Source organism: Protopterus annectens, chromosome 4.part1, assembly GCF_019279795.1.
Source record: "Protopterus annectens isolate FY-2018-M chromosome 4.part1, PAN1.0, whole genome shotgun sequence".
In the NCBI taxonomy this organism is placed as follows: domain Eukaryota; kingdom Metazoa; phylum Chordata; order Ceratodontiformes; family Protopteridae; genus Protopterus; species Protopterus annectens.
In genome coordinates, this window is record NC_056734.1 from 569,086,306 (window position 1) to 569,099,497 (window position 13,192).

A 13,192-nucleotide genomic window follows, 5' to 3' on the forward strand; every position below is an offset into this window, starting at 1 on the left:
GACAGTACTGAGTAAAGAAACTCATGCTGTCACATACAGATCTGTGTGGCATAAGGTGTAAATGTAGTAAACGTAAAGAAACAGTACAGGTGATGCCAGGTTCAAAACCTGTTTACAGATCATTTTACTGAGGGAGGTCATAATAAATATTGACATCATTTTGGTGTATGAATACATTGAGGTAGGAAACTCAGGTAGTATTAGTGTTGAGTAAATCATACAGACAGATATGTAATTTGAAATGATGTCACTATTAAGTTTGTGTGCTGTGTTAAAAAATTAAAGCATTTCCACTCTTCTCTGACCCCTTTTCCATTCCCATGGCATTACCTAAAGATGTAATATTGTGAGACATAAATGATATTAGTCATGGAGATGGGAGAAGGCTGTCAGTGTAATACACTAGTAGCTCTGCCCATTGTTAGATATACACTTTGATTCATTTCATGTTCATTTAAATAATCTTAATTTTTGTATTTTTTTAATATTGCCTTCTTCATTTACATGCCACTTGGTAGTGCACAATCAAGTTTCACAGCTTAAGGAAAAAAAGTGAAACATTTCATTTGGCTTGCCTTCAGTAGCACAAAGCAGCCTGGCATGAGTGCATGTCTATCAGCACCCTGAATAGTAATGACTGCAGAGAATGCACATGACGGATGTCCAACTATGTGGCACAAGGTGTAAATGAAGTGAATTGAGAGAAATAAGACAGAGGCTGCAGTGTTCAAATCCTGTTTAGACATCACATTTCAATTAGTCTCAAAACATATTTTTTGAAATTTGTTATCTGTATTTGCACTCTGCTTGGCAGTGCATAAGCAGGATTCACCACTGAAGGAAAACATTGAAAAATTTAGTTTAGGCTGCCTTATGTAGCACAAATAAACCTGGCATCATTGAGCGGCTTTCCGCACTTCAAGTAATAATGACTGCATAAAATACACCTGTTATCTACCAGTGTCTGTCAAACAAGCTGTAAATACATTGACTGTGAAGAAAGCACAGATTTGCTGTGTGGTTCAAATCATTAGTAAATATAGTTTTGTTAATGGTGTCAGCTGCAAAGACAGATACACATTTTGTACAATGATTTACACACCCTAAGTCTGTGTGATAAATAAATCCAAGGTGGAAAGCCAAACCAAGACAGACTACTGTTCAGAAAGTCTAATTCTTTAATACGAAACCATAAAAAACAATGAAAACACAAGCACTTTCGCTCGGTCTGTGCCGAGCTCTATCAAGTGAACATCCAAAGTGCTGCAAGGCTTTATATACACTGAAGTTAATTGTTAATTAATCAATTAAAAAATTAAAGCTTAAAAATGCTGAAGTTGATAAATTGTTAAAAAAGCTTCTTTGTTAAAAGTTAAACCTGATGCATTATAATAAATATATACAGTAAATATTAAAACTGAAATGTAAAATAATCAAAAGAAACTGTAGGCAGTGCATTTAGCAATAAGTTAAAATAAATCATTTATCATATTTCACTTAAAGATTTTTTATCAGCAATGAATGAGCTTCTCATAATCGAGCCTTTCTTAGCTTGAGGACACTGTTTATGTTGATGTTGTCATTTAATCCAGGGTGTCTGCCTGCATCTAGTTTAAGTTGCCATATAAGTTCCTTGTATTCAAGGGTCGTCTCCCAGTCACCTCCCCTAGCATCCGGGGTAACTTGCTCCAACACTATGAATTTAAGATCTATCTCAGGGCAAGTGAGTGAATGCTTATAGAATGCGTTAGACTCCCTTTGTTTGCTTAGATCGTAAAAATGTTTGTAGAGTCTTTTCCTAAATGGCCTCTCGGTTTTGCCAACATAGAAGCTTGAGCAGGTGGTGCAAAAACCTAGATAGACAGCCCCTTTACTCCCACAGGTGTAGTGATGATATGATTTAATGTTAAAATTCCTAGAGGGAATGTAAAGTGTTGGAGCATTAATAATGGCATGGCATTGATTACAGGACCTACATTTGAAAGTGCCTAGTCGTGTATTAGTTATTAGCCTGGAAATTAGGTTTTCTTTCAAATAGTTCCTTGAAATTAATGTCCCTCTTTCTTACAAATTTAGGGTGTGGTAGGAGGGCATCTTTGAATTCTTCGTGAAAGGTCAGTACAGGCCAGTGCCTCCTGATGATCTCCTCAATATCAGCGGAGTTGCTGGAATAGGTGTAGATAAAGTTATTCCGGAAGGTGTCAGATGTCGCTGTTGTGTTAGTTGTGACAGAAGGTTGCCCTATACCAAGAAGTGGTGGAAATGTTGTTTCTCTGTTATCAATCACTTCCTTAGCTAAGGAGGTGATAAGGGAGAGAGGGTATCCCCTGTCTGCAAACATGGACTGCAAAAAAATGTATTTCATCCAAAAAATCAACAGTGGAGCTGCACATCCTAGAGGCTCTAATGAACTGGCCCTTAACAATGCCTTTTTTCTGATAAAATGGGTGTGCACTTTGAAAATGCAGAAAAGAATTAGAAAAAGTAGGTTTCCTGTAAAGTTTGGAAAGGAATGTTGAATTGTTATAATCTTTATATAAAGTCACGTCAAGATAGTGAAGTTCGTGCTTGTTAATGTTGTGAGTGAACACCAAGAAGGGGGTAGTGGAATTGATGTAACTAAAAAAATCCACAAACTGATTGAGGGTCCCATTCCATAAAATACAGATGTCGTCTAGGTATCTTCTATAATGAGTTAAATGTTGAACCCAAGTAGAAGAAAAAATGAACATACGTTCCCATCTGTGCAAAACAGCGTTGGCATAAAAAGAAGCGCATGAGGCACCCATGGCCACTCCTTTCCTTTGTCTAAAAAGCTCACCATTAAAGAATATAAAATTGTTCTGTAATAAAATTTCCATAAACTCCACTAGAAGGCCAGTCACCTTATTGTTGAGATTAGTTTCAGTGGTTAAGAAATCGTTAAACCACTCGAGCCCTGTTGGGTGGGGTATACTAGGAAACAGGTCTTTGATGTCTATAGTTATCATAAGGAGTTCAGATGAGAAAAAGGAAGGTTGAATGTCTCTGAGAAAATCCCAGGAGTCTTTGCAGACATGATCTAAAAGTGGGATGAGTTGCTTAGTAACATGGTCAATGAATTTACCTAAGGGTTCAGTGATGCTTCCTGCCCCTGAAACAATAGGCCTAAATCTCAAGGGGTCCAAGCCTTTGTGAATTTTCAGAATCCCGAAAATTACTGGTATTTTGGGTTTCTCAACATGCAGATAGTTAAACAATTTTTCATTTATAGCTCCTTGGAGCAAATGGTCAGTAAGCGTATATTTGATTTTGGAAAAGGCTATGTTAACTTCATTTCTAGATACAATTTCATATTGTTCACTGTCCTGTAACATGTCGTGGATGTAAATGTCATAGCTGGAATTATACATCAGGATAACCCCACCACCCTTGTCTGGTTTCATGACCCTGATGTTTTCTTTTTTCAAATGGTTAATAAACCAGATTTCATATTCATTTAAGTTAACTAACTGTGGTTGTATTCCTTGGGAATGTAAAGTTCTAAAATCTTTTTCAACTAGTTGTTCAAAAAGTTTAATTAAGGGGTGCACAGGTGGGTTGAAAGTGCTGGTTCTACAGAGCCCTGTATTGGTATAGGGCTGCCCTTTAAAGTAATGTGCTAGATTTAAATTTCTAGCAAAGAGTTTTAGTTCAACTAAAATGTGGGATATATTACAGGAGCATGCGGGGACAAACTGGAAACCCCTAGTGAATAGGTCAAAAGTCAAATATGTTATTTGCAAATCAGTATAATTGTATATAATGAAGTTGTCTTTTTTAACTATGGAACAATTGTGGCCTGCAGTGTTGGAAAAGTTGTAGTGTAGAAGTGCCATTTCAGGGACAATCGGGATGTCATTTAACCATGTTTGTTGCTCCACATGTGAGGGGATTGTTTCTGTCCCCATGCCCCCGTCCTGCCGGGGGGATGCTGAAAATCCTGATGGGAATTCTTTCTACCTTTCTCAGCTAACCTCTCACTCCTACGGGGGGGGGGGTTCATGAGTAGCTCTAGAATAGAAATCAGCCCCCTTGTTTTGGTTGTTTTGATTGTCCTGTTTATGTTCCCACCGGGTCCTATTAGGAGAGGGGTAAGCTGTTCCTTCTCTATATTCAGCTAAATCCCTGTCTAACTTACGTATCTTTCGGTTAAGTATTTTTGTACAGAATTGATCGACTTCATTAAAAACATTATCATAATCAAACTTCACAGTTAAAAAGTTATTGTCAGTAACAAGGGAGTTGTTTAAAACATTTAACTCGTTTATAAGAGTATCAGCCTTCGCTTCATACTCTGAAATCATCACATTTAAAACCTCCAGTCCAGCTCTGTCAAAAATTTCACACAGTTTTTTATAATATAAAGTCCCCGGTTGAACATTATTAGGGAACTTATAAAAACGCAAACCCTTCGGTATGCGTTTCACATTAACACACTCCCTTAAATACTCAATCTCGAGTTGATTGCTTTTATACGCGTAGAGTTTTTTTTTTAGTTCGCCAAAATCATTCTCTATGATGTTGTAGTTATTAGAGGACACAGTACCTTGGTTGAATGTAAATTGCCGACCTGCCCAGGTGGTGAAATTGAAGTCCTTGGGCTGTTTCTCAGGTCTGCTGGCCTTCGAACGAGCTGTGCCTTCACTGTGCTCATTATTAGGTACCCTTTGTGTGCTGGGATTAATTGGAAATAAGGAGTGTAAACCACTGTTAGTTCCATTTGCACCAGTCGGTGGAGATTTCCTCTTAGCTTCAATAGCGTGTTGTTGGTTCCCAGGTAGAGGGATACTGCTGCCGTTGTTTTCTTTTACGAGGTTGATGAGTTGCGTTAACAACAAAACTACCTGGTTGAACTCTGTACGAGTCACCGGGACGTATTAAAGAATTAGACTTTCTGAACAGTAGTCTGTCTTGGTTTGGCTTTCCACCTTGGATTTATTTATTTTTTATTGGTCCTGTTCGTGCTTTTCTGGATTCCTGTTTGATAAATGCTGAATATCTTAACTATAGTCTTTGTGACTTGCTATTACCATTGTGCTGTATTAGTAAAATTATCTCTACTTCTTGCTAATGATAACATTTGCTATGCATGATGACAAAAATAGTTTCTAAAGTGTGAGAACAGATATTTAAGCAGAGGATGAATGTTACCTTTACCTGAACTGGTTATGTGATGTAACACAAGTCATGATGTTACAAGCCAATGATGAAATTAGTATCATATTTATTTTGCACTTTCATTTAGAATTTCATATAATTTGTTACTTTGTTGCCATTTTCATTTGTATGCTGGTGAGCATTGAGCAAATACATTTCACTGCCAAAGGAAAAAAATGTGAACATTTTAATTTGGGTTGCCTTCTGTAGCACACACATGCCTGGCAATGGTGCGAGGACATCAGCAGCCTGGGTAGTACTTAGTGAATAAATCCCACATCTCAGATAGTTATCTCTGTGGTACAAGGTTTAATTGAATAGGATTGAGAGAAATAAGACAGCTGATGCAGGTTTTGAATACAGATAATTATTAATTTTACAGAGATTGTATGAATACATATTTGCACACACTTTTTATCACTGCATTGTGTAAAACCCAACTATACTCAATATTGCTAAGAGCATGTGAACTGTATATGTCCACTTTCACATTATTTTTCATACTGTTCTAATGTTGCAAGATGTTGAAAGATGATGTGAGAAGGATGAATGTGCCACTGCAATGCAATCCACTTCCTGCTCTGATCATTGTAAGATATACTCATTGATTGAATTCATTTTACTCTCACCCTTTTTCTCTCTTATATATATATATTGTAATGTCTTTTGGATTTGTTCTGTGATTGGCAGTGTGCAAACACAGTTCACTTTCTAAGGAAAAAAGTGAAAAATGTAGTCTAGGCTGTCTTGTGTAATGCAAATAAGCCTAGCAATGATGCACTTTTGTCAGCACTCTGGACAGTACTGAGTGGAGAAATTCCACCTTTTACTTAGCTATGTCTGTAGCACAGGGTGTAAGTGCAGTGACTTTAGATAAAGAATACAGCTTAAAGATACTTTTACAAAAGGTGTCAGAATCCCATTTATCACAATATTCTGATTAGGAATGCAAAACTAAAGACAAACAAGAATGAAAAACATGTTTATTACAAGCAATGTATCAGTGATGCTTGCATAACTAAACTTTTCTATTTAGCATATATAATTAATGCTTCACATATACTGTAATCTCAAGCTAATGTGTGTACAATTTCTTAATCATGACAATGATGATATTTAATTTAAAATCCACTTGCATATGCATGATGGGCACAATAGGTTTGTTATAATCATCATGATTCATCACATATGCTATGTGTTTAGGGCAGTATGTCTTATGAAGTAGGTACTTAACATACCCCAATCTGTATTACTCAGGTCATGCAACTCTATCCATTAGAAATATATTTACAAACAGAAATACTGTCTTTTACAAAGAAATGTATTCCAGACATTACTAAAAGTTTCACAGATACAGGCTTCTTCAAAATATATCTCAATTCATTCTGAAGTTATCATATATTTAATTATCATCCTTAAAATGAAGTTATCCTGGGGCAATGACAATTAATAAGTTAAGTTTCAGTTTTTGCATTTTCTTATCCCATGTGTTCAATTCTGAGCTGATAAAACACAATTTTAGCAGTGTGTAAGTCCCAACATCAAAATATGTCATAATTCATTCTATTTATCATTATAAATACCAAGGATTACAAGATAAGCCATCTTATAAGTCAAATAAGCCAAATCTTATTGCCATGTTTCACACCTTTAGCATTATTTGATCTAAGTACTGCCAATGTGTATGCCAAGGAATCCATATGCTTACAGTTGCACAAATGCAATTGGCAAGGCTGTGTGTCCTTGCACACAACCTGCTCATACACATGAGATCTGAACTAGGATCCAATGCAGACATATACTATTAGCTTGACTTCTGCAGACATGGCTGGTGATAGAGAAAAAGTTGCTAAATTTAGAGCACAAAGGTGGGGTGCTGAGGAATCCAGGATTTTTGTGGCATCCCTCATGAAGCACTACTATCACTCAGAATGATGCCACAGTACAAGGACAAAATGATTGACTTCAACAATTGGCTAAGCTTCTGGTGCCATCCTAGAGGGATCCAGTATCTGTCTGCCTGGGATGACATGGTCGACAGACCATGATGCTTTGCCAAAGATGGCCTGCACCTGTCACCCCTGGGATTCCGGATACTGGCTAAGGTTCTTGCTGCCCCTATAGTGCCTTTTTTAGGCAAGGTTCAAATGACAAATTCACCACCATAACAGGAACAGGCAAGCAAAAACTGAGGGTGATGCTACTCAATGCTAGAAGTCTAAATCTCAAAATGCACTCACTCGAGGCACTCCTTAAAATGGAGAACTTCAATATCTGTGCAGTGACTGAGACCTGGTTCAAGGCTCCAGGGAGCAACCCTGCACTACCAGGCTATAACTCATACCACACTTTTCGGCCATGTAACCTGGACCGGAACACCAAAGGCGGAGGTGTGTCCATATTCATTAAGGATATCCACACCTCCAGGCTAGTTGCTCAGCATAATGCAGCTGAGGTTATCCAAGTGCAACTAACTCTGGGCAAAACTGCAATCCAAATTGTAGCTTGCTACAGATCACCCACCATGCCCCAGGATTCCCACTCCTCTTTTCTTGATGTACTGGAAAATATTAGGGTTCAACCAAACACCCTAATAATGGGCGATTTCAACTACCCCACCATTAACTGGAAAAACTACTCATGTACCAACTCCTTCACTCAACGCTTTCTGGAATTCATAAACTCCAATGCCCTGGATCAACTTATCCACACCCCCACCAGGGGCAACAATATCCTAGATCTAGTCATTACCCACATGAGTGACTGGTGTTCCACACCTGAAGTCAACGCCTCATTGGTCCGATCCAACCATAAGCTAATTACCCTAGATATCCACATCCTGCCCCCACCCCCCATTAAAGAAACCATGGTAAAAAAATTCTTTAAAGCCAACTTCATGCTTTTTAAGACAGAAGTGGTGAACTTCATGACACCCATGCAGATGGACAATACAGTTACAACTACTAAATCCTACACAATTGCACTTTATAAGCACTTACATGAGTGCATGGATTGTGCTATCCCAAACAAAACCAAGACACTATCCTCCAAAAAACGAAGCCAATCTGGTGGTCCCCTGCCATAAACAAACTGTACAACAGAAGGAAGAAACTGTTGCAAAAGAGAGTAAAATCCCATGAGTGGAGGAGCTCCCTGGTCAGCCTCAGTAAGAAGCTGTGATCCCTGATAAAATCCTCCAAAGCTAGTTACGAAAACAAAATCTCCACTGATTCTAAAGACAACCACAAAGCATTCTATAGCTATGTCAAGAATTTCAATGGCAACACTCAGATCTGCTCTGAGTTACAGCACAATGGCACTAAATATACAGAACCAACTGATATTGCCAACATCCTGGCAGATAGGTTCAGTGCTAACTTTACCCCCCTCTCACTCCCTAAAGAGCCCATCTCTATACCAGAAGAATGCAAAGTTCCTGTAATCATGGCTGCACAGGTAAAAACCACACTCTCCAAAGCCAAGAACACAGCATCCATGGGACCAGACAACATCCCAGTCTGCGTTCTACACAAACTACAGAACGAACTGGCACCCCACCTAAGTACCATGTTCAATCATAGCTTCACCTCAGGCTTTGTGCCTGCTGAATGGCACACAGTGATGGTTATCCTACTCCATAAGGGAGGAGCCACCATGGACCCCAGGATCTACCACCCCATTAGCCTGATGAGCCTGGTCTGCAAGGCCATGGAACGTATCATCATGGAACTTATAAACAAAGACATTGGTAATCTCCAAACTCTAGACTCCACTCAATTCAGGTTTGTAAAAGGCAGATCATGTCTCCTAAACCTGATAGACTTCTTTGAAGCAGTCACCAAAGCTGTAGACAAGGGTAAGGTGGTTCAAACAGCCTATCTAGATCTTGCCAAGGCTTTCAACACCATCCCTCACTCTGGAATTATAGATAAACTCACTAAACTAGGTATAAATCCCTATGTCACAAGATGGGCTGCCAACTGGATCACTGACAGAACCCACACTGTGAAAGTAGCAGACTCCAAATCCTACTTCAGACCAGTGACAAGTGAAGTACCCCAGGGTTCAGTCCTGGGTCCTCTCCTGTTTGGTATCTACTTCTCTGAAGTACAGGCTAACACAGAAGGTCTTTGGCTAATGAAGCTTGCAGATGACTGCAAACTAGGAGCCATAATCAAAACTCCTAACGATGTGGACATCCTACAAAAGGGCCTCACTGAGACAGATGCCTGGTGTCAAAGCCATGGCCTCAAGCTCAATGCCAAAAAGTGCATTGTCATCCCCTTTGGTAAAAACTCTGTGCCCATGAACTACAACATAGGTGGTAGTATACTTAACACTGAAAGTGTGATAAGAGACCTTGGGACACAGGTGGACAGTAGTCTCTCCTTTGATAATCACATCGCCACAGTAGTCAGGAAATCCTTCTACATGGCACACCTCATCACAAAAGGTTTCTCATCCAGAAAAAAAGAGGACATTGTTCCCCTCTACTCATCACTCATTAGACCCATTATAGAGTCAACGCCCCTTTTGGTATGTACCTCACAAGACATCTACAACAACTGGAAAGGCCGCAGAAATACCTCATAAAGAGGATTACCAGTCTCAAACAGATGTTCTACGCAGACCGTCTCAAAAAACTCCAGCTTTACTCCATCGCATATCACCTACTCAGAGGTGATCTCTCTGCCTAACATGCAAAGCTATGTCAAACCCAGAGCTGTTGGACATGCTCCACTTAAAGAAATCCCAATCCCTCTGAGCTACAAGCTCTAGGGACCTAAACCTTGTCAACACAATAAAGAGAACATGCCAGAGGGATAGATTCCTGTCCCAGAGACTTCCCATACTCTGGAATAAACTGCCTATCTATATCAAACAAAGCTCCTCATTAGCACTCTTCAAGAAAAATCTTGATGATTGGATGGGAAATAGGAAATTCACCCCGGGGATCACTCTGTGGCTCTGCTCGACAGTGGCACAGGAAAATAATTTTCTTGGGTGGCAAAAGCCAGGGTACCTTTTTGGCTGGGCTTGTATAGGCCCCAGGGCTGATAGCCTAGTACCTTCCTATGAACCTATGAACAGCTGTAGTTGCTGCAGCAGGATTATACCAGGTCTCAGTATCAGGCTGAGAGTGTGAATACCTTGGCCAAGGCTGTCTCCAGTGCAACTGGCATTCCACTCACTGGGAAACAATGTTGTCTCCACTATAGTAACCTGAAAAAGAGCAAGCTGGACCTCTTAAGCTGATGGGAGGATGAATCTAGAACTGTAAACACCCCTCAATTATGTAAGTATACTGAATCCTAACCTGTCTAGGATATGGAATTAATTATCCAGCCAGTTAATAGTTATTCCTTATGCTTTTGTATATATTTTTCTTTTTGTACTTTACAGTTGCAGAGGAAATGGCAGCAAACCAAGAGGCACACTCATAGAAAGTAACTTGCCTCGAGAGGCATGGAGTAAGTATGCCTCAAGTCCAAATTTGGGCCAGATAACTATTTCCAGTCCCTCACTCACTAGCATATTGAGCAGGCATACATCATTCTGTTAAATGTGTTTTCTTTTCTTCTGTAGAAATCCAAGGATTCTCAGAATAAGTGCTAATTATTTGTTATAAGCAGTACGATACCACTATTTACATGTGTATATATTTAAAGGGTTATGCTCGTCACCTGGTCTTGGTAACATTGTTACCAAGCATTACTGTTTTAAGTTGGATTATTATTATGATTTTACTGACCATTTAACTCATATTATTGAAACTATTGTGTAATTATCACTGTTTTAAAGGAAAATACTGTGCTTTATCAGCTGCATTCCTACTGCTGTATTTTAAAAATTAATACCGAGCAATTAACAGCGAACTAATTTAACTGTTCACTATATGCTTAAACTGGGATGTAATGTAATTCCTTATAGTTTGCATAGTATAATATGCTATAGTATAATAATACCTTGTACTATATATTCTGTTGTAGATAGACTGTCCTATGTTACAGTGATGGCTCACCTAGGCCAAGATGGATATTGTACATTAATCTTGGTTGAGCACTGTATGTATGCCTAGATGCTTGTTGCATTTGTTTGAACATATTTTTAGTGTCAAATTACTGCTTAGGGTTTTTAATTTAACTTATTAACTGTAGTGATATTAGGCTGCGTTCCATACCTCTCAACTTCTTAGAGCAAGAAATCTGGACAAAGCCATTAATAATGAGTGGGGGGTACAAAGGCCCAAAAATAGGGACACTCTTTAAATATTGTTCTTATAAACGTAGACAATTGATAGAATAACAAGTCCTGAATTAGCATGAATGTTCTGAAGGGTATGAAGTCTGAAACTCAAATGTCTGTCATTATTTTCTGAATTTAACGCTCAATGATTTGCCAGAAAACCTCAATTTTATGAGAGAATAATCTGGACATTCTGCGAAAATCTGTACAGTTGAGAGGTATGTAGTGCTACCTATTTCTATTCCACTCCTTTCTTATATTGCATCAATTATAAATACAGTCCTACCTCCTCTAGCACTCCCCTTGTCAGCTTTTCCTAATTTTTTTTATTTCCATTTACAGTTGTCAACTAATACAAACACTGTGAGGCATTCCTACAGCAGTCTTCTACCAGCAAGCTGCGTCTGCAAACATCTGTGTCTGGTTTACTTAAAGTAATGGAACATTACAGTGTATGTTAATGCTTTAACCCTTCTATGATTGTAAATTTCACTAGAATATATTCAGGGAGTGCACACTACTTGTAACCCCCAACCCCACCAGAGATCTCTCTAAACCCAATACTTTCTAGTTTGGAATCATTGTTTTATTCAGTCTTCTCCTTCACAATACACTTGTCCATATTTCTCCCACTCCATACTCACTCCTGGCATAAGGTTTCTATTTCTCTAAGAATTCCTAGTCTACAAAATTATCACCTGCATAGACACTTTTCACAATACCTGGTAGTCTAAGTGACTGATTGTTCCTTGCTGTGCAGTCATAGAACTTGGATCTGCTATCTCTGTTCCGCTCTCGCTATGCTCAAGCTTCACTCCACTCCTCTACCCTGCCCCATTCCCTCCTGCCCCCAAATCACTCAAATTTATTCTATATCTAACCACTCACACTTATCTATCAATCACCACCTACACAATTTTCAGTTATAAAGTAGCTCACATTTTCATACTAACCTTAACAACATCATCCATTACCATACATATATTAACCTCTAACCTATCCCTACCCTTTTTACCATTACAAATGCTATCAATACATTATATATTATATTACTAGCTCTGCTAACAACTGCTGCTCACTTAACAAATTACCATTTACAAATAGTCTCCCATCACAGTTTTCACAGAACTACATCTACCTTTTCTCCACACCTAACTGACTACTCCATCTTAATATCTCCATCCATCTTAAATATAACAGAACTCTATCACACCTCATACAGACTATACCATATTAAACCAAACCCAAAAGAACACCCTTTTTAAGTTTCATAAGCATATATCAGTATTCATCTAGACACTAGTAACCATAGCTACTAAACTTAGTATAAGTGGAGACATTCACCCAAATCCAGGCCCCCAGAATACCTCCTCACCACCCTGTCAAATACAAGATATAACCAGTCTCTCACGAAAAGACTCCAAAATACAAATCTTAAATCTAAACCTGTGAAGCATAGTCAACAAAGTTCAAGAAGTGCATGCCACCCTATCCCATTATAACCCTGATATTGCTGTTTTAGCAGGAACCTGGTTTAAAGCACACATTACTGACAGTGAAATTACACCACCTGGTTACAACATTATTAGAGCAGACAGGAAGGTAAAACGAGGTGGAAGGGTAGCCATCTTATTTAAGAGCAGTCTCACACTTTTTCCACAAAGCCTAGACATAGATAACCTCGAAAACATAGAAATCCTACCTACTAAACTTCAACTTAACCAAAACAAATTCATATCCATTATAGCTACCTATCTCCCACCTGGAA